This window comes from Aotus nancymaae, unplaced genomic scaffold (genome assembly GCF_030222135.1).
Source record: "Aotus nancymaae isolate 86718 unplaced genomic scaffold, 86718_ANA_hifiasm-v0.15.2.pri h1tg000014l, whole genome shotgun sequence".
In the NCBI taxonomy this organism is placed as follows: Eukaryota; Metazoa; Chordata; class Mammalia; order Primates; family Aotidae; genus Aotus; species Aotus nancymaae.
In genome coordinates, this window is record NW_026988425.1 from 91,744,238 (window position 1) to 91,765,006 (window position 20,769).

The 20,769-nt window shown below is 38.1% G+C and overlaps 1 pseudogene; it reads left to right on the plus strand.

The window, feature by feature from the left end:
- The first annotated feature begins 11,502 nt into the window (after positions 1-11,502).
- On the plus strand, positions 11,503-12,856 carry LOC105729985 (keratin, type II cytoskeletal 8-like; annotated as a pseudogene).
- The last annotated feature ends 7,913 nt before the right edge of the window (positions 12,857-20,769 follow it).

The window sequence follows — 20,769 nt, forward strand, 5'->3', positions numbered from 1 at the left end:
TTACATGATTATTCTTGCAGAGGTGGGAAGAGGCGTTATTTGTAGCATGTTCTGGGTGGTCTTCTGGGTACACATGTGCAGTAGCTGTACATATTTGTTCATATGTTACATGTCTCATTAGAATCTTAAATCTTCACTTAGGGGTGTGTTTTTTACTATTATAATGAGCAAAAGGTCTGTTTGAGGACAAGTAAAATCAAAATGTACGTGCTGTCTACAGGGGAAGTTTCCTACTGAAAATAGCTTCGCTTGAATGAGATCAATTACAGTGTGAATGCTGAGGCTCATTGTGTTGATTGTGCCATCACCATGGTTGCTGCATCCCAAGAGAACATGGTTATGTCCTTGGCTACCCATCCTGCCTCAAAATAATTCTATAATATTCAGTCCCATAGTCTGTGCTAACTCACCATTTCTATCTGTGTAGATTTTATTATTTTCTATTCTATGCTAATAGCATACCTTGTTCATTTCTGTATTGCTGAATTTGTAACATTGCATTTAATTGATTAGTTAACCCATTTAATTATCACTTATTCATTTATCTTTCTCCCCAGCATACTGTTTTCTTTATAATAGAGTCATATCTCACTCATATATCCTGAACATGGCAGAGAAGGAGGAAGTGAGCTAAAGTGGAAGCGCTACATACTTTTAAACTAGATCTTGTGAGAGATCATTCACTATCATGAGAACTGAACATATGACACATTGCTTGGTCCACATTACATGTTCCACAAATTGGCAGTAACAGAAGCAGACTCTATGACATGTTCTAATTGTTTGGGGTTTTTTGTTGACAACTCAAGGGAGGGAGGTTCCCAAGTTGAGGCTTTAATGACTTGGCATAGAAATGGCTTTCTAGGAAGCTAGGATAAAAATCACAGTCTTAAGATAGAGAATTCTGTAGATTAATCTGGAATTGACCATCATATTCAAAGATTATATAACAGTTGAAATAAAATCCATGGGCCACTAAATATAATCTACTCACATATGGTATTTCTAAAATTTAGATATGTTTAGTAGAATGAACTATTTTCTACATGCCTATTTTAAGTGTGCCATGTACTGTCCACAACTGTCTTTTAGTAGAATTTTCATGCATGAGACATGTCCCGAATTGCAAAAAAGATGAGGTTGCAGGTATTGAAGAAATTACAATACCTTTTTATGAGTTGGAATGGAGTTTGGAGTGTTAACAGACTTGGGAAACTCTCTTAAATCTTCTAACTTAGAAGACAATGTAAATTCTGTAACATAAGCATATATATGACAGAGTAAGAGCTTCCCACCATGAACAAGTTATGACAGCTATAAAATGTCTTAATAGAAACAGCAGTGAAATGGGATTAGACATTTTAGTTGTGGTCTGATTCAAGACTAGTTTAAAATTTTTTTTCCTGGGAGTTGGTAAAGTACCTAGAATCCTTGACAGAAAGGGGCTAGATGAAACATTTTGTCTCAGAAAGAAATGGTTTTACCTATGCCTTTCTTTTCTTTATGAACTGGGAAAATCTTAGATTTTTAATAAGTATCCGTCTGATGATGATTGATTTTATTTTACTACATACTCTATAATTTCAGAGTAGTGTTTCTTTATAGGTTTTTTTTCTGAAAAAAATTAGTTACAAGTCAACAACACTACAAAAAGCTACTTCTAATTGTTTTTTTTTTTAAAATTGTGTTTTATTTTTGTTTCTATTTTGAAGATCTGTAAAGAGAGTTATATTCTGAACTTCTCGTAGGAAAAAAATGTCCCCCAATAATATGAAATAACAACTCTGGGTAAGGAAGGCAGAAAATGAAAATCCAAATCCACAAATTACTGAATATTGTAGCCCTTTTTAGTATTTGATTGTCTTTGAGATACTTACCTTTCTTGCTCTGCCATGGCTTAGCACTCTAAAATCCCCAAAACAAATCTGTAGAACAATACACCAAAAGGTATATCTCCATTTATATAGCATTGCATATACATGAAATGCAATGAGAAATAACCTATTTTGTCAAAACAGTGGTTCATTTATTTCAATAATTATTTATTCATTCTGTTAGAACCAAATCTGTTTGACTGCTGAATTTGTTTAGGAACATTAAAAGTATATTGCATTAGGTTTTAATGTGTGTGTTTTTTTTTTCAGAAGAAACAACATAAGCAGTCAGAGGTACAAAGTCCTTCCCCAGTCCCACCCATGTAAACATGACCCCAAGGATAGTCTATAGCATGTGCATAGTTATGCCTTCTAAGCATGCTTCCCAATCCTGTAACATTCTCAGAGGGAGATAAAAAATAAGCAGGATATTAGGAGTCTGAGCCTGAGTGTGTATATGTTAATACCAGTGCTGTGACCTTCTGACTTAATGAGGCAGGGTCAGCCTTTTCTGGGTCCCTTGGGTAATTTCTGAACTGTTTATAGTATCATCAGCGGTCTCTTCTTTGGCCTTTTATTTGTACCCCTCCTAGGAGCTAAGTATAATTACTTCACCTGCAGCGTCAGTTTTTCCTTTTACTTAGGGCAAATTAACTCCATAAACCAGTTTTCAACACAGCAGTTTATTTTAACAAACTATATATTTCTGATCTGTGTTAGGCACATACTGGGAACTAAGGATTTGAGGATGCTTAACACTAACCCTCTGCCAATGAGCTGCATGCCAAATGGGTGGGAGAATTCAAAAAGCAAACGATCTATGTGCTATCAATAAAGGTATGTTTAAGGGACTTTGGGAGCTTGCAAGAGTAGTACCCAATCACATTGTTGGGACAGAGAAATGTTTCCAAAGGAGAAGATGCCTAAATCAAGTCCTGAAGAACAAGTAGGAGTCAGTCAGGCAGAGGAATGGAGTAGGGTGAATATGTCCCGGCAGAAGGAGAAGCATCTAAAAAATGTTTGGGGTAGAGAGGAGGGAATTATAACGCTTCAGGTGTTAGATGCACTTCTGTATTGCTGGTGCAGATACGCGTAAGGATAAAGGCAAGAGATGAGGATAGAGAGGTTAACTGGAGTCTGCGTATAAAGGACTTTGTGTGTCATGTTATGAATTTGAACTTTATCTTGAAAGATTTTAAAGATGGATGAGCCATGACCAGATTTTTTGGTTACAGTTTTATTGAGATATACTCAACATCATGCATACCTATGAAACCATCACAAAAATCAAAATAATTATTTGCATTTGAGACAGATTGATGTAGCAACAACATGTAAAGTAGATTAGACAAAAGTATTCCTGGACTCAGGGAGAGCAATTGGGTGCCTGCTGTAATATAATGAAGACTTCACTAAAGTAATGGCATTGAGATTAGAGAGATGCTGGTCTGGAAAATATTAAACCAGAATCAACTTGACTTGATCGTTAATTGGCCTTAGGGATAAGAAAAAGAAGGAATCAAAGTTGAGCTCCTAAGTTTATGTCTTGGTCAACTGAGCAAATGGTATTATTTGTCTGAGATGGGGAATGTACAAGTAAGAGAAGACAGTGAGTTCAGCTTTGGACATGGGTTTTGGGAGTTTGAGCTGGAGTCAGGGAACATCAGCATAAAAGGAGGGAGGATGAAACTGGTTCAGCAAATGTATTGAGTAAAAAGAGAAGAGAACAGACACTAAGAAGGAGTGGGGGCCAGGCACAGTGGCTCTTGCCTGTAATCTCAGCAATTTGGGAGGCAGAGGTGAGCGGATCACTTGAAGTCAGGAGTTCGAGACCAGCCTGGCTAATACGGTGATACCTCGTCTCTACTGAAAATACAAAAGTTAGCCAGGCGTGGTGGCGTGCACTGATAATTCCAGCTACTCCAGGGCATGAGGCAGGAGAATCACTTTAGCCCAGTTTTCAGTGAACCAAGATTGCATCCCTGCACTCCTCCAGCCTGGGAAACAGAGTGAGACTCTGTCTCAAAAAAAAAAAAAAAAAAAGAAAAAGAAAAACGAGTGAGTGGTAAGAGACATTGGTGACAACAACCAGGAAAATGTGTACATACAGATTCAGTGGAGAGAAATGTCATAATTTTGCACTTATGCCGGTAACATCTTTGACCTCTGATACATTGTGATTTTGTTGATTGCCTCTCCTCTTCTGTATGGTTCTTTGTTCTTTTGTCCTCTTGTTTGCCAGTGGTGGCCAGTCATTTCACAAGTTAGTCCTGTCTCTGATAGGTAGGTTCCCTACGGATACCAGTAAAAATGAAACTCGAATTCATTATTAAACATTAAAATTACCTGGCTTTACTTTTTAAGGTTTTAATACTAATGTAGAAGAATTGATTTTCAATCTCACATTTTCTTTCATTTCTCACTATAGGTGGCATTTGCTTTGGCTTCCAGATAAGAGTGTGTCATTTGTTTCAGATAACTGATTTATGTCAGATAATCCATTTAATCTCAATTAAAAATTTCCTTTTAAAAAGGGACAATCTGTGAAAGTCACTGGAATAACTTTAAAAAAGAATCATAACACACAGCACTTAAAATTTTTGGTATGTTAAGAATTATGTACAAATTGATATATCTGTGTATTCATCCTCAATACCATCAATAAAATCTCAATTATGAAAGAAAAGAAAAAGAGAAGAGCTGTTGAAATTTTAGTTCCTGAGAGCAGGGTCTTTTGGCTTGAGGTAAATCCTGTTCTTCCATTAAACATTTCTTAAAAGGTCTATCAATTCCAGGTACATTTTTACTCATGCTAGGTTTGCTGGCCAAGTCCCTTCTTCCTGTCAACATCTTGTCCTGGTGTTTGGAGAGATGATTTTGGGTACATCATCCCCATAAATTGATGTTAACTGAGTCTAATTATAAAGTCATAACTGTGTGCCATGTTAATTAATTTAGACTTTTCTCTTGAATCATTTAAATATGGTGAGGGTATGAGTAGATTGATTTAATAGCGATATTTATCCTTAATTATTTTCATCTTATAGGGTAAGGAACTTGGTTATGGAACAACACTGATTGCTAGGGTTTCTCTGTGTGACTCACTGTGTGCCTAACTATAGGTTTCCTGTATGATATCATTTGAGGAATTTCTTTCTTTCTTCAAAAGACCAGTCTACTGCAAAATATTTCTCTCACTAGCCTGTCCTAACTTTCTTTTATGGCTCGTAGTTTTTGCTGTTAATTATATACATGATGCTGTATGCAACAGTAATACCTACCCATAATAGGCATTAGATAAAGGCTTACTGAGTGAATGAATGATACACCGCTGTCTGTATTCTTTAAAACACCAGAGTGACATAAATGGTTCTTTTAAATAATTAATGCTTTTCACTTTATATTACAAAGTGTTATTAAAATTTAGTCCAAACTAGAAAGATACACATCTTATAAACTAGCATAATTACTGAAGTTTTCTAAGTAAAATTATAGTAATATTTAGTGCTCAGAGGTGAAAATGTGGGTTATTTTCTTGAAAAATGTGCTGCAACTCACTCTTTCACGGTTACATGGTTACATTAGTATGTCTTGATCACTGTTGTTTTTAATAGCCTTTGTACTTTGTAGGTTACTATCTGAAACCTTAGCAAACCGCTTTGTAAAATGCCATTTCCACCTTTTGCCCTCCCCAAGTTGATGGTACTGAATTTTAAATTAGTTATTATACATCTTCTACAAGAGGAGTTGTGCCAAATATGAATGCACAAATTGAAAGAACTCTCAATAAAGAATAGTTTTCATATGGTAATCAGTCCAGTTCTAAACAATCAAAAAGCAATGGTAATGCTTGTAATTGCCTGATTTCATGAATATTTATGATTAGTCATTATACTCATTAACTGTTTTGTTCTCTAGGTGATCTAGAATAACATTTACCATGTTTCTGTGGTAAAATAAGTTACCTTGTTAAACCAGGGCAACTTGGTATTCAGGATAGAAACTGAGTAAGTGACATCTGGTTCCTATTTGCCAAGTTTACTGTAATTCTCTTTCTTCTAAATGGAGATGATATAGCAACGTTTGCCGTTAATGATTTGTCCTGCTTTCTTTTCTTACCTCTTGCAAATACTTTTCTTTACAATCATATACAAAGTCAGGGCATGCTTTAACTGACTCTTTGTTCTTCCTCCTGGTGAGAGGCATATAGAAATAAAATGCAGTTAGAAAGAATGAATGCAGAAAGTTACCTAGTGAGTCTCCCTTGACATCTTTGTAACTCTGCCATAGAAAGTCATCATAAGCATATGGGAAAGAGACTTCAGATTTGAGAATTTAAGGTGATTTCCTTTACCTAAGGTAAAAGGAGAGAATATTTTTGGAATTGCAAATGCAAAAGGCTCAATCATTCAGCTCATGAATTGCAAAGATTAATTAAATTTTCCTCAATCATAAACTTTGGTTCAGTTTAAGTAAGGGAGAATATGTTCATATAATTGACAGGCCAGCGTTGGTTGCATATAGCCAAAGATCTTTACAAAAGGTTGTGTAAAAGATGTAAATATAAACTTCAATATTGTATGTACATGTGTGTTGTGCTGCTTGTATATGAAGAACAATCTTTGCAGGTGTGAAGCCTGTGAATACGGATGGCTGAGTGTACTTCTTTTTCCTAACAGAATATTGAGGTGCAACGAGGCTTGTCAGTTGCCCAATACTACATGGTTAGTAAGTGATGGAGATGGAATTCAAACCCAGGCTGATTCAAAATGATTTTTTTCTTTTTGCATCATGCCATGCCACTATAAATTTAGTAGCAGTTTAAAATTAATTTATATTTCATTTATTACTAAATATTTACATTTTTTTTTTTGAGATGGAGTCTCACTCTGTCACCAGGCTGGAGTGCAGTGGCATCATCTCAGCTTACTACAAACTCTGCCTCCCAGGTTCAGGCGATTCCCGTTCCTCAGCCTCCCGAGTAGCTGGGACTACAGGCACACGCCACCATGCCTGGCTAATTTTTTGTATTTAGTAGAGACAGGGTTTCACCACGTTAGCCAGGATGGTCTCAATCTCCTGACCTCATGATCCACCTGCCTCAGCCTCCCAAAGTGCTGAGATTACCGGTGTGAGCCACCATGCCTGGCTACATGTTTTAAAAGTAGTACATATATATGAAAAACGGTTTATCTGGAACATTTACAGGCAACATTTAATGTGCCTATGTTTAAGTGTGTTTCTGTCTTACGAATTTCTCTATCTCCTTGACATCACACTATGTAGGACGTGATCCACTTGATATCAGGGAAGGCCAAATCTACTCTAGTTTAGCTTAATCCATAATTTGCCTGCTAGATCTGTTTCAACTAATGCTGGCTGAACCTGAATGGAATCTATCACAGAGTCAAATACGCTTCCAACCCTGTATCAAATACTTATTTAACACACTTTAGTACAAATTACTATTTGTTTATAAATCTGCATGGCTACATAGGCTAAGTTTCCTAGTTTCAGTACACTGTGAAATGTGTGAATTTTTCCTAACCATTTTCTCAGGTTTGCTATGTTTCTTCTTCAGTGCTTCCTCCATTGGCATCCTTTCTTCAATCAAAATCTTAAAATTATAAATTCACTTATAATTACTTCTAAATGAAAGTAACATTATTACTTTCCACCATGGAGATTTTCATTTTAACAGGAAAAGCTAAAAGAGTATAGCTTTTAGACAAGACATCAATGTAAGGGAACACTTTTCTTTGAACTAGCTTTTTTCTCCTCCTGCTCTTCCTCCCTCTTTCTTCGCTCCTTCCCTTCCTCATTCCTTCTTTTTCCTTCCTCCCCACCTTCTTTCCTCCAACCCTTTGTTTTTTTCCTACAGACAAGGGGAATTTCTCCATCTCTTTGACATCACACTATGTAGACCATGATCCATTTGATATCAGAGAAGGCCACATGTGCCAGGATTAACTTAATCCATAATCTGACCTGCTGGACCAATCTGTATTGAATTTTTTTTTTGACACTAAAGAAAAACACCACCTCATTCCAGTCACTGTTCAGACAGGCAACCAAATATGGTCCCCAACTGTGGTAGGCAGACATCTTTCAGATTTTGACAGTGTGTCAAGTGATAAGTGCTAAGGCTACAGGCAGGTGGAATTCTGGCTGGAGAAGGTGATATATGATATCCTGACTGTATGCTGTGTCTAAAAGGATACTTTGTAGTTGCGGGGGAAGACATAATAGTAACAGAACTAACCTGTCATAAAGTGCTGTTGAGGAAAAGTGTCAAGCCTAGACGTGATTAATGATAATGTTTAAGGAAGTGTGCTGCTAAGTGTAAAAATAAAATAAAGTGTGAATGCTAAGTAGTGATTCGGGCTACACTAACATTTTAACTCTCTAGAAAAATATATCTCAAGTTAAGTCACTGGAGAAATGTTCACAAAGCAAATTCTAACTTTCAGCTGTATACTTTAGAAAGATGAAGGACCTTATTGATCTCGACAAAATGTCATCCTGCAGTTTCAGCAATTTGAGCATTCTAAATATTTCATGTAGATTGGTAAATTATCCCTGCTGGCAAAGTTATACTATTTTAGAAATGATAACGTCAAAGAGAAAAAGAACAGTATATTTCCAAGTTAACATTTAATTATAACAAATAATTTTTCAGTGTGAATGAAGAAGCAAGTGAATATAAATCTTGAAAAGTTAATTTTCAGCACAAAAGTGAATTCTAGTAACCTTTTGCCTTTTTCACATATATACCATTTACTTTAAAATAAAACCATCATTCTCAGCAAACTGACAGAACAGAAAATCAAATACCACATGTTCTCACTCATAGACAGGTGTTGAACAATGAGAACACATGGACACAGGGAGGGGAGGATCACACACTGGGGTCTGTTGGGGGGGACAAGGGAGGGACAGCTGGCGGGTTGGGGAGGTCGGGGAGGGATAACATGGGGAAAATGCCAGATGTAGGTGATGGTGGGATGGAGGCAGCAAACCACATTGCCATGTTTGTACCTGTGCAACAATCCTGCACGATCTGCACATGTACCCCAGAACCTAAAGTACAATAAAAATAAATAAATAAATAAATAAATAAATAAATAAAATTTAAAAAAAGTGATATATACATATTTATCACATATATATGTAACTAAAAGGTATAAATTGCTGTTAAAAACAAGTGTATGATGGTTAATTTTATGTATCAGCTTGACTGGTCCATGGTGCCTTGGTATCTAGAAATTCTCTCAAACGTTATTTTGGATATTTATCATTACTCTGGTTGTGTCTGTGGGAGTGTTTCTGTGGGTGAGATTAACATTTAAATGGGTAGACTTTAAGGAAAGCAGATTTCCTTCCACAGTGTGGGTGGGCCTCATCTAATCAGCTGAAGGCCTTTATAGAACAAACATTGACTTCTTCTGAAGAAAGAAATTCTGCCAACCATCTTCAGTCTTGCACCACAGCATTGGCTCTTCCTGGATCTCAGTCTGCTGTGGCTTATCCTGCAGATTTTGGACTTGCCCATCTCCATACTTGTGTGAGCCAATTCCTTTGAATACATTTCTCTTTCTAGATATCTTATTGGTTCACTTTCTCTAGAGAACCCTGATTATAGAAAGTAATATTTCCATATTCCCCTTGCTTAAGTATTTTCTTATTGAAATACTTAATTCTGAAGTGACCATTGATATAAGATTATACTTTATTGTTTTAGCTTGTTATGCTGTTTTCATGCTAGGTTTTCCCTTTATTTCAAGAACATAATAAATGTTAACTTCTATAACAACTTAGTTTTATGGCCTGAAGCAGGCTTTAGATTTTTAATAATAGTTAACACATATCTTTTTCCTTGTGTTTATTTTTACATAGGCGTATATTTTCATTTATTTTTGTTTTTCAAGTAGGGAAAAAACCAATCTGACTATAGTAAAGAATAAATAGTCAATTTTTATGCTAAAAGTTTTGTTAATAGAAAGCATACAAAAGTATACTAAATAAGGCTACTTACAGGGTTTTTCAGTCTTACATGAACATAAAAATATTCAATGCCTTTTGAAGATGTTCCACTACTTTCCCAGTGTAAATCCTTGTTTTTGCTATTCTCTTACTTTGTAGCTCACTTTTTTATATGGAGTTCTCAAGTCCCCAGTGGGACCTCAAAGAAGTAAGACTTAATGTTCCCTTTTGTTTAAGTGGAGACTCACGACAGGATCACAGCTGCCCCAGAAAGGGATTAGAATGATGCAGAATATGACAGCACATTATAGCATTTTCCTTTTACCTACGGTTTTCTTTTTTGTTAATTTTATCCTAAATCCTTCTAAGAAGGATTATCTGGTATCCCAAATACCAGACAATTTACTGGGACGTCAGTTCAATAAATGGTGTTTGGTAGTGATATATAATATATGTTAATCATAAAAAAGGCTTTTCTTTTGGAAATGTGCAAAAAAATTTCTTCTTTTGGAACTATGCTAAACAAGATAACTTTATTACTTGATTGTGATATCTACTGGAGAAATGCATTTACTAAATGAAAGTGTATTTTTGTTTTTTGGCAAAATTTTGGATTTATGAAGTAAGTAAGACAGTAAGTTCTAGAAATACCTAGAATTCTTGGGTCTTATTAAGATATTTCAGTGTTGAAAACTATACTTAGTACAGTCATCCTTTTCTTTCGACAAGATCAAATTTCTCAGAGATTAAAGCTGGGCATCTTTCTTTGGAATTACATTAACAATGATGAAGTTTCTGTCAGTAGCATTCATTCAAATAATATTTGTCACTTTTTTGGATAACATTTGAGGATTATTAGAAATTTGTGTTTCATGGTTCCTTAATAACTAAACTCTGCTTAGGAAAGAGCCAGAGGTTCTCTATTCAACTAGACTTGCAAACAAACCTTGGAGGTGACCTTGGCAGTACTTGCAGTGACAAGGGAATGGGGGAGGTCATGCTGAAATTTTAAGAAATCCTAAACGTCTAATTTATAGATCAAGTTACAGCAAACTGACATGAGTTAACAAGATGAGTTCTAATTGTCTATATGTCATAGCTCATTTAACTCTTCATTTGCTATGGGTAAGTGGTGTTTTTCTTAGCTTAGGGAGCTGGCTGTTATGTGCAGCAACCAAGGCAAGGTTGTACTCATTACTGTGTGTCTACAGCCTGCCTTTTTGCCTTGAGTGGGTGAGATATATGGAGAACTTTGTGTGTGGCACTAAGCCTTGTTGCACTGGACGTATCCCATTCAGATGGTTCCATATGCAGACAGGTGTTATGAAAATTCAGGGTTATTAGAGTTTTGTGGCTTATTCACCTTGAAAGCTAACAAAATTTATATTTAGCATAGTCTTATATAGAAGTTCCTGTTTGGAGCTTATGAAGCTCCAAAATTAGTTCATAGGAATTAGTTCCTAGGAACTACTATGAACTAAATACCATAGTAGTTCCTATGAACTAATTTCTATGAACGTCTGAATTCAGACACCCTGAGAAGGAATAAATAGGCATTAAAAAGCCTCACTGTGGCTCCTCACCAAGAAGTAGCTTCTTTGCTCCTTCTGGAATCTCTGCCTGGTTCTGCCTGTCTACCTCCACCATGTACATCAGGGTGACCCAGAAGTCCTACAAGGTGTCCACCTCTGGCCCCTGGGCCTTCACACGAGTGGGCCTGGTGCCTGCATCACCTCCTTGAGCTTCTCCGGAGTGGGCAGCAGCAGCTTCTGGGGTGCCTGGGAGGAGGCTATGGTGGAGCCAGTGGCATGGGAGGCATTGCTGCCGTCACAGTCAACCAGAGCCTGCTGAGCCCCCCTTAACTTGGAGGTGGACCCCAACATCCAGACTGTGTGCACTCAAAAGAATGAGCAGATCAAGGCCTTCAACAATAAGTTTGCCTCCTTCATCAACAAGGTATGGTTCCTGGAGCAGCAGAACAAGATCCTGGGGACCAAGTAGAGTCTCCTGCAGCAGCAGAAGATGGTCCGGAGCAACATGGACAACGTGTTCGAGAGCTACATCAACAGCCTGAGGCGGCAGCTGGAGACTCTGGGCCAGGAGAAGCTGAAGCTGGAGGTGGAGCTTGGCAACATTCAGGGGCTGGTGGAGGACTTTAAGAGCAAGTATGAGGATGGCAGAGATGGAGATTAAATTTGTTCTCATCAAGAAGGATGTGGATGAACCTTACATGAACAAGGTAGAGCTGGAGTCTCACCTGGAAAGGCTGACTGACAGATCAACTTCCTCAGGCGGCTGTCTGAAGAGGAGACCCGGGAGCTGCAGTCCCAGATCTCAGACATGTCTGTGGTGCTGTCCATGGACAGCATCATTGCTGAGGTCAAGGTGCAGTACAAGAAGATCACCAACCTCAGCCAGGTTGAGGCTGAGAGCAGTTACCAGATCAAGTATGAGGAGCTGCAGATGCAGGCTGGGAAGCACAGGGATGACCCGCGGCGTACAAAGACTGAGGTCTCCGAGATGAACTGGAACGTCAGCGGGCTCCAGGCTGAGACTGAGGGCCTCAAAGGCCAGAGGGCATCCCTGGAGGCCACCATCACAGATGCCCACGTGGGGAGCTGGCTAAGGATGACAATGCCAAGCAGGACATGGCGCGGCAGCTGCATCAGTACCAGGAGCTGATGAACGTCAAGCTGTCCCTGGACATCGAGATCTCCGCCTACAGGAAGCCGCTGGAGGGTGAGGAGAGCCGTCTGGAGTCTGTGATGCAACATGAGTATCCATACGAAGAGACTAGCAGCTATGCAGGTGGCTGAGTTTGGCCTGTGGGGGGCCTCACAAGCCCCGGCCTCAGCTTCGGCCTGGGCTTCAGCTTTGACTCTGGCGCAGGCTCTAACTCCTTTAGTTACACCTGCTCCACCAGGGCAGTGGTTGTAAAGAAGATCGAGACCCGCAATGGGAAGCTGGTGTCCAAGTCCTCTGATGTCCTGCCCAAGTGAACAGCTGCGGCAGCCCTTCCCAGCTTGCTCCTCCTGTGGCTGCCCCAGAACCCAGGAGGGAGGCCGCTGTGCAGGGGAGCACAGGAAACAGAGGAGACACACCTGAGGCTCAGCCCTAGCCCTCAGCCCACCTGCAGGGGAGTTTACTGCATGGGGATCCCCCTTGCTAATTCCTCCAGGTACAAAACAATTCAATTGCTTTTTTTCTTTTTTTTGTCCAAAGTAAAAACCTCAGCTAGCTCTGAAACAAACAAACAAAAAAAGCCACACTGTGCTGAGGACTGTCTGGAATAAGAGAAAACAGAGAAAGATCTTCTTTGGGCCCTACAAGAAGAAGGTGGCATCTTCTGGAGGATTTTTAAGACTTACTGTTGAGTGGAATCCTGGCTTTATTTTTCATTAGCCCCATGACCTTGGACAAATATTGTAACTTCTTTATGGCTCAAATTCCTATTCATAAAAGGGATATAATATTAGTATACACCTCATTTAGCTGTTTGCAGATTAAGTGAGTGAATTTGTAACTCACATAGTAAAGCAGTGCTTAGATGTTAGTTAACTTAAAAGAACTCTTTGCTGGCATTTTTATAGCTGCATTAGAAGGTTTGGTGAGGATACTGTGAGTAGCCCTTTGGTGGCATTGCTGAGAAAAAGCAAACTTGAGCAGTGTAATGGCATCGTCTCTCACGAATTAACTGATTAAAATCAAAAGCTACAAATGAGACATGTGCTAATTTTATTTTTTCTGTAACCTAAACTTGGTCTCAGGAGCTCTGAAACTTCATGGTAAATCAGTCACTTGCAGTTGAAAATACTATTTTGTTTTGTTTAATTACTCATTCAAGTTAGGATTATTACTCAATCTATTCCAAATTTGCACTCCCTCTCAAGACTATCCTTCCCTTACAAGATTCCACTTATTTTGAGGTATTTTAAATAGTCAAATTCACAGACATGGTGAGTAGAATGGTGATTGCTAGGGGCTGTGGGAGGGGGATATGGGACATTGCTATTCAAAGGGTATAAAATGTGAGTTATGCAAGATGAATAAGTTTTATAGATCAATTGTGGAACATTGTGCTTAGAGTTAACAATGCTGTATTATGTACTTAAACATTTCTTAAGAGGTTAGATCTCATATTAAGTGTTCTTACCACAGAAAAAAAGTAAGGATCTTGAAAGAGAGAGAGAGAAGAATCGAGCATCTTCAACTGTAGGGAGGAAGCATAGGGTTCAAAATGGAAGTGAGTAGGAGTGCAGTGGTGGGTTCTGGAGTCACAGGGTGCCTGAGAGTCACCTGAGGTAGTGCTCTATAATGATAGCGGCACTCGAAAGTTGTGTGGTTCTCCTAGGGAGGAAACTGTAGACATTGCTTGCTAAAACTCAACAGATTCCTGCATTCCCTGCACATGGGAAAGAAAGTTTAAGAGCTCCCTACTTCAAGGAACTGTTAAAAGCTTGAAAAATGAGAATGTCAGTGAAGACCATGATATAATGATGGTTAAAGATCTTCCTCCCTTTTAATAATAGCCATTCTGACTGGTATAAGATGATATCTCAACACTACTGAGTATCTACTCAAAGGGAAAGAAATCATTATATCAAAAATATACCTGCACCCATATGTTTATTGTAGCACTCTTCACAATAGCAAAGATATGGAATCAACTTAAGTGTCCATCGAGGTACAATTGGATACAGAAATCATGATAGTGTATACACACGTACATATATATATACACACACACACACAATAGAATAGTATTTAGCCATAAAAGAATAAAATCATGTTTCTTGTGTAACCGCCCAATGGGTTCACTTTGCATGCTGCCTAGACAGAGCTGATTTATCAAGATGGGGGAATTGCAATAGCAAAAGAGTAATCCATGCAGGGCCAGCTATGTGGGGGACTGGAGTTTTGTTATCAATCAAATCAGTCTTCCCAACATTCAGGGATCAGAGTTTTTAAAGATAATTTGGCAGGTAGGGGCTTGGAAAGGGGAAGTGCTAATTGGTCAGGTTGGAGATGGAATCACAGGGGGTCAAAGTTAGGTTTTCTGAATGTCTTCTGTTCCTGGGTGTGATGGCAGAACTGATTGGGTCAGATTACTGGTCTGGGTGATGGCACCTGATCCATGATCCATTGAGGACAGGGTCTACTAAATATTTTAAACACTGATTTTTAGGTTTTACAACAGTCACGTTATCCCCAGGAGCAGTTTGCGGATGTCCAGGAGCAGTTTGCGGATGTTCAGACTCTTGGAGCCAGAGACTGCATAACCCCTAAGTTATAATTTTGAATCTTACAGCTAATTTGTTAGTCCTGCAAAGGCAGACTGAACCCCAGGAAAGAAGGGGGTCTTTTCAGGAAAGGGCTGTTATCAATTTTGTTTCAGAGTCAAACCATGAACTGAATTTCTTCCCAAAGTTAGTTTGGCCTACAACCAGAAATGAACAAGGACAGTTTAAAGGTTAGAAGCAAGATAAAGTCAATTAGGTCTGATTTCTTGTGCTGTCATAATTTCCTCAGTTACAATTTTGCAAAGGCGGTTTCACTTGTAGCAACATGGATGAAACTGGAAGCCATTATCTTGAGTGAAACAAGTAAAATAAAAGTTAAATACCACATTTTCTAATTATAAGTGGGAGCTAAATAATGTTACACATGGACATAGAGTATGGAATAATAGACATTGGAGGCTTAGAAGGGTGAGAGGGTGGGAGGGAGTAAAGGATGAGAAATTACTTACTGGGTACAGTGTACATTATTTGAGTGATAATGGTTAAAAACAGACTTCACCACTGCCCAATCTATTAATGTCACAAAACTGCACTTGTACCCCTTGTTGTATTTATACAAATAAAAAAACTTTAAAAACTCTCTCCTTTTTTTTTTTTTCCAGCACCGCACATGCCTCCAGGATTTTGGTGTGCTCCTAGAGGCATATAGGGCAATAACAATTGTGTGAGATTAAATTTCCAGCTATTCTGGTTGCACAGGAGCTAAAATTCTAGTTTAATTTAGTTGAATGAGAAGAGAAAAATGAATGTTTTAAAAACATTTGAGCTTGTGGCCTAAGATTTATACTCAGTGAAAGTAAATTCAATCCTCTAATGAAAATGCTCTTATTGAACACCTGCTATGCATGTGACACATTTTATGAAATGCAATTGGTTAAGATCAAGAAGTTATAGACTTATCTAGTGTTATATAGTGAATAAGTGATAGGATTGAGATTTTTAACCCATGTCTGAATATTTTTAAAGCCAGAGTGCTTTCTTAAATGACTTCTTGACACATGGAACTGGGGCTGAATAGGAAGCTAGGGAAGGTTCCCCCAGGGAGAATTACTGAATCGTTGCAACCACCGACAACAGAAATTTGAATGTTAAATTAGGCAACTGTTTCTCCTTGGAGAGTTTAGTTCCTTTCTTCTGTCTCTAAATAAATGCACTGTTGAATTTTTAAATATCTTTCATAGAGGAAGGTAAGTAAAGGAAGGCATTGAGGAAAGAAAATGACTTCTTATCAGGATACCTGATGAATTTGGGTTAGGGGCCCAAAATCTTTGGGTAGAGCAAATTATAGAAAGTAATAATGATTCAATTGCTGGCTGAATGATGTGGCTCAGGAAAGTGGTTTATAATTAAATTTACTAAATCATGGTTGAGTTTTTGCAGCTCTGACCTATATTTACAAAGACTTTCATGGATTTTGGTTTAAATATGGTATTATGAATGTAAATACTAAGAGTGCTTTTAAAATAGCTCCAGTTTAGCGTGTATCAGCAGAGCTAATAAAAACAGAATTTCTTTGAGGACAGTAATCCCCAGAGCCTGTTAGATGCCATCTTTGGCAATTTTTACCACTTTTTAAAAAATGAGTGTTTTTCTAGAAAAACAATAATTGAAGAGTGTGTATTTCATCATACAATATGGCAATTCTTCAGCTACTTTCATGGATGAGACAGTTAGATGTCAAGTCAGAAAAATGACTGTAGATTTCTTGTGAGTCCACATACACTCAATTCTAATCTGAAGTGCCAGATTTTTGTAGTATACTTTGTCATAAATTTCTGGTGTTGGATATATGTTTAATCTTTCAAGTGTCATAGGGTAAGGATGGTTAAAAACGAGTAGAACTTTGAGTGTTTACATGATTAAACTCTAGTCTTTCTTTTAAGGTGACTATTTCAGAATATAAAAATGTGTATGGGGGAACAGATTTGTATATTCAGATTCGAACTAGAACTTGATGAGTAGCATGCTAGGCATTGTCCTCCGCAATGTAATAAATATTAACTCTACATAGCTCAGATATAGGTACACATCTTTAAATTTAGAATGTTATTATTCCAAGGAAATGGAGAGGTTTTTTTTTTCCACACCCTTGTTTTACAGATGGAGCTCAGGTCCATAGATACAAATCAAATTGGTTGGGTATCCCTTATCCAAAACTGTTGGGACTAGAAATGTTTCAAGTTTGGGTTTTACTTTTTAATTTCAATAGGTTTTTAGGGAACAGGTCCCGTTTGGTTACATGGATAACCTCTTCAGTGATGATTTCTGAGATTTTGGTGCAGCCATCACCCGAGCAGTATACACTCTACCCAATGTGTAGTCTTTATCCCTCATCTCCCTCCCTCCCTTGCCCCCTCGAATCCCCAAACCCCATTGTATTATTCTTATACAATGTCCTCATAACTTAACTCCCAGTTATAAGTGAGAACATATAATGTTTGCTTTTCCCCTCCTGAGATAGTTCACTTAATGGTCTCCAACTCCATCCAGGTTGCTGCAAATGTCATTATTTCATTCCTTTTTATGGCTGACTAGTTTTTCATGGTATGTGTGTATATATATGTTTTTACACATGCACACACACATATATAGTGTGTGTATATATAGTGTGTATATGTACATGTACATGTATGTGTATGTGTATATATATACAAATACTACTTTAAAAAAAAATCCCCTCATTGGTTGATTGGCGTTGGAGATGGTTCTATATTTTTTCTGTTGTGAATTGTGCTGCTACAAACATGCATGTGCAAGTGTCTTTTTCATATAGTGACTTCTTTTTCTCTAGGTAGATACCCAGTAGTTGGATTGCTGGATCAAATGGTAGTTCTTTAAGGAATCTCTACACTCTTTTCCATAGTGGTTAACTAGTTTACATTCCCACTAGCAATATAAAAGTGTTCCCTTGTCACCACATCCAGGCCAACATTTATTATTTTTTATTTTTTAAATTATGGTCATTCTTGCAGGAGTAAGGTGTTATCTCATTGTGGTTTTGATTTGCATTTCCCTGGTAATTAGTGACATCAAGCATTTTTTTCATGTTGGGCATTTGTACGTCTTTTTTTTATTATTATACTTTGGGCTCTGGGGTACATGTGCATATCCTACATCCTGCAGGATTATTACATATGTATATACATGCCATGGTGGTTTGCTGTCTCTGCCCTCCACTTCCATGGGGTACATCAGGCATTTCTCCTGGTGTTATCTCTCCCCTTCCTCCCTACCCCTCCAACTGTCCCTCCCCTCCCCTCCATCCCCCCACCTAGCCCATTGAGTGTTGTTCTCCTCCCTGTGCCCAAGTGTTCTCATTGTTCATCACCTGCCTATGAGTGAAAACATGTGGTGTTTGGTTTTCTGTTCTTGTGTCAGTTTGCTGAGAATGATGGTTTCTAGATTCATCCATGTCTCTACAAAGGACATGAACTTGTCGTTTTTTATGGGTGCATAGTATTCCATGGTGTATATGTGCCACATTTTCTTTGTCCAGTCTATCATTGATGGGCATTTGGGTTGGTTCCAGGTCTTTGCTATTGTAACAGTGCCACAACGAACATACGTGTGCATGTGTCTTATAATAGAATAATTTATAATCCTTTGAATATATACCCAGTAATGGGATGGCAGGGTCAAATGGAATTTCTATTTCTAAATCCTTGAGGAATTGCCACGCTGTCTTCCATAATGGTTGAACTAATTTACACTCCCACTAACAGTGTAAAAGTGTTCCTATTTCTCCATATCCTCTCCAGCATCTGTTGTCTTCAGATTTTTTTTTTTTTTTTGAGACGGAGTTTCGCTCTTGTTACCCAGGCTGGAGTGCAATGGTGTGATCTCAGCTCACTGCAACCTCTGCCTCCTGGGTTCAGGCAATTCTCCTGCCTCAGCCTCCTGAGTAGCTGGGATTACAGGCATGCGCCACCATGCCCAGCTAATTTTTTGTATTTTTAGTAAAGACGGTGTTTCTCCATGTTGACCAGGATAGTCTTGATCTCTTGACCTCATGATCCACCCGCCTCGGCCTCCCAAAGTGCTGGGATTACTACAGGCGTGAGCCATGGCGCCTGGCCCATCTTCAGATTTTTTAATGATCGCCATTCTAACTGGAGTGAGCTGGTATCTCAATGTGATTTCTATTTGCATTTCTCTAATAACCAATGATGATAGGCATTTTGTCATATGTTTGTTGGCCACATATATGTCTTCTTTTGGAAAATGTCTGTTCGTATCCTTCACCCACTTTTGAATGTTTTTTTTTTTTTCTTGTAAATCTGCTTTACTTCTTTGTAGATTATGGATATTCGCCCTTTTTCAGATGGGTATATTGCAAAAAATTTTCCCATTCTGTTGGTTATCAGTTCACTCTAATGATTGTTTCTTTTGTTGTACAGAAGCTCTGGAGTTTAATTAGATCCCACTTGTCTATTTTGGCTTTTGCTGCCATTGCTTTTGGTGTTTTAGTTATGAAATCCTTGCCTGTGCCTATGTCCTGAATGGTGTGTCCTAGGTTTTCTTCTAGGGTTTTTATGGTGTTAGTTCTTATGTTTAAATCTTTAATCCATCAGGAGTTAATTTTTGTATAAGGTGTTAAGAAAGGGGCCTAGTTTCAGCTTCCTGCATATGGCTAGCCAGTTTTCCCAATACCATTTATTAAACAGGGAATCCTTTTCCCATTGCTTGTTTTTGTCCAGTTTGTCAAAGATCAGATGACTGTAGATGTGTGGCATTGTTTCTGAGGGCTCTGTTCTGTTCCATTGATCTATATCTCTGTTTTGGTACCAGTACCATGCTGTTTTGATTACTGTAGCATTGTAGTATAGTTTGAAGTCAGGTAGTGTGATGCCTCCAGCTTTGTTCTTTTTGCTAAGGATTGTCTTGGCTATGCAAGCTTTCTTCTGGTTCCATATGAAGTTTAAAGTGGGTTTTTCCAGTTCTGTGAAGGTCAGTGGTAGCTTGATGGGGATAGCACTGAATGTATAAATTACTTTGGGCAGTATGGCCATTTTCACAATATTGATTCTTCCTAACCATAAGCATGGAATGTTTTTCCATTTGTTTGTGACCTCTCTTATTTCCTTGAGCAGTGGTTTGTAGTTCTCCTTGAAGAGATATTTTACATCCTTTGTTAGTTGTATTCCTAGGTAGTTTATTCTCTTTGTAGCAATTGTAAATGGGAGTTTGATCATGATTTCACTCTCTGTCTGTTGTTGGTGTATAGGAATGCTTGTGATTTCTGCACATTGATTTGTACACTGAAACTTTGTTGAAGTTGCTTATCAGCTTAAGGAGCTTTTGGGCTGAGATGATGGAGTCTTCTAAATATACGATCATGTCATCTGCAAAAAGGGACAATTTGACTTCTTCTTTTCCTAATTGAATGCACCTTATTTCTTTTTCTTGCCTATTGAATAGGAGTGGTGAGAGAGGGCATTCTTGTCTAGTGCCAGTTTTTAAAGGGAATACTTCTAGTTTTTGCCCATTCAGTATGATATTGGCTGTGGGTTTGTCATAAATAGCTTTTATTATTTTGAGATACATTCCATTGATACCTAGTTTATTGAGAGTTTTTAGCATAAAGTGCTGTTGAATTTTGTCAAAGGCCTTCT